Source organism: Anastrepha ludens, unplaced genomic scaffold (genome assembly GCF_028408465.1).
Source record: "Anastrepha ludens isolate Willacy unplaced genomic scaffold, idAnaLude1.1 ptg000094l, whole genome shotgun sequence".
In the NCBI taxonomy this organism is placed as follows: Eukaryota; Metazoa; Arthropoda; class Insecta; order Diptera; family Tephritidae; genus Anastrepha; species Anastrepha ludens.
The window spans coordinates 7,501-10,000 of NW_026530112.1; positions in this window are offsets into that span (position 1 = coordinate 7,501).

Sequence of the window (2,500 nt, forward strand, 5' to 3'; positions counted from 1 at the left end):
AGCAAATAAAAATTATATAAAAATATTTATTTAACATACATTTGTATATATGAAATATATAAAAATATCATAATATCATCATCTCATATATATTAAATATTTTCAAATTTTGGCTAATCGATGATATCAAAATAATTTACGAAAATAAGACATATCTGTGATGCCATCATTATTGGGGTATATATAATATGATAAAAAAATATATGGAAAATATCATCATATATATAATTTATTAATTTTAATATATATTGGTTAACCGATGATGATATTATTGAAATATATAAAATATAATTGAATTATATGAAATCAAATTGAAATGTATTGAGTTAAATTTTTTCCATACATTTTTCACAATGCGTTGTGTACATGGACAAACAAAAACACTCACGGTGAAGGCATGTGAAATATATGAAAGATAATCAAATCGAATTTATATGAAACTATATTCGATTAAATGTATGAAAGTAAAATTTAACAAAATTTTGCCCATACATTTTTCACAATGCGTTGTGTACATTATCAGAAACACTCACGTGAAGTCAAGTGAGATATATATATGAAAGAAAATCAAATCGAATTTATATGAAACTATATTCGATTAAATGTATGAAAGTAAAATTTAACACAATACATTCATTTGATAAACTGAATAAATATATAATAAAGACATTTGAAATATATGGAAAATATCATCATATATATAATTTATTATTTTAATATATATTTGGTTAAATCGATGATATTATTGAAATATATAAAATGTAATTGAATTATATGAAATCAAACTGAAATGTATTTAATTGAATTTTTCCCATACATTTTACACAATGTGTGGTGTGCATGGCAAAAAACACTCACGGTGAAGGCATGTGAAATATATGAAATATAATCAAATCGAATTTATATGAAACTATATTCGATTAAATGTATGAAATTAAAATTTACCACAATACATTCATATGATAAACTGAGTAAATATATAATAAAGCCATTTGAAATATATTGAATTCTATTAAGTTAGATTTTCACCATACATTTTTCACAATGCGTTGTGTACATTGTCAGAAACACTCACGGTGAAGGCAAGTGAGATATATATGAAAGAAAATCAAATCGAATTTATATGAAACTATATTCGATTAAATGTATGAAAGTAAAATTTACCACAATACATTCATATGATAAACTGAATAAATATATAAGAAAAACATTTGAAATATATTGAATTGTATTAAGTTAAATTTTGCCCATACATTTTTCACAATACGTTGTGTACATTGTCAGAAACACTCACGGTGAAGTCAAGTGAGATATATATGAAAGAAAATCAAATCGAATTTATATGAAACTATATTCGATTAAATGTATGAAAGTAAAATTTAACAAAATTTTGCCCATACATTTTTCACAATGCGTTGTGTACATTGTCAGAAACACTCACGGTGAAGGCAAGTGAGATATATGAAAGAAAATCGAATCGAATTTATATGAAACTAAATTCGATTAAATGTATGAAAGTAAAATTTAACACAATACATTCATATGATAAACTGAATAAATTATAATAAAGACATTTCAAATATATGGAAAATATCATCATATATATAATTTAGTATTTTAATATATATTTAGTTAAGTTGATGGTATTATTGAAATATATAAAATGTAATTGAATTATATGAAATCAAACTGAAATGTATTGAATTGAATTTTTCCCATACATTTTTCACAATGTGTGGTGTGCATGGCAAAAAACACTCACGGTGAAGGCATGTGAATAATATGAAAATATCAACATTTAACTAACCAATGATATTGAAGCATATAAATCGAATCATAACTATATGAAACACGAATTTGAGTTATGTTAAACTGGTGATATTGTGGATTTATTCCTAGTTTTCCATACGTTAGTTTAAATAGAAACAATTTTCGAATATGTATACATATATGAAGAATTTATATTCTATACTAACATATTATGGAATGTAACTATTGATTGTTACCTTGGCATATTGGTGTATTGTGAGATTTCATTCATAGTTTTCCATACGTTAGTTTAAATAGAAACAATTTTCGAATATATATACATATATGAAGAATTTATATTCTATACTAACATATTATGGAATGTAACTATTGATTGTTACCTTGGCATATTGGTGTATTGTGAGATTTCATTCATAGTTTTCCATACGTTAGTTTAAATAGAAACAATTTTCGAATATATATACATATATGAAGAATTTATATTCTATACTAACATATTATGGAATGTAACTATTGATTGTTACCTTGGCATATTGGTGTATTTGTGATTTTATTCATAGTTTTCCATACGTTAGTTTAAATAGAAACAATTTTCGAATATATATACATATATGAAGAATTTATATTCTATACTAACATATTATGGAATGTAACTATTGATTGTTGCCTTGGCATATTGGTGTATTTGTGATTTTATTCATGGTTTTCCATACGTTAGTTTAAATAGAAA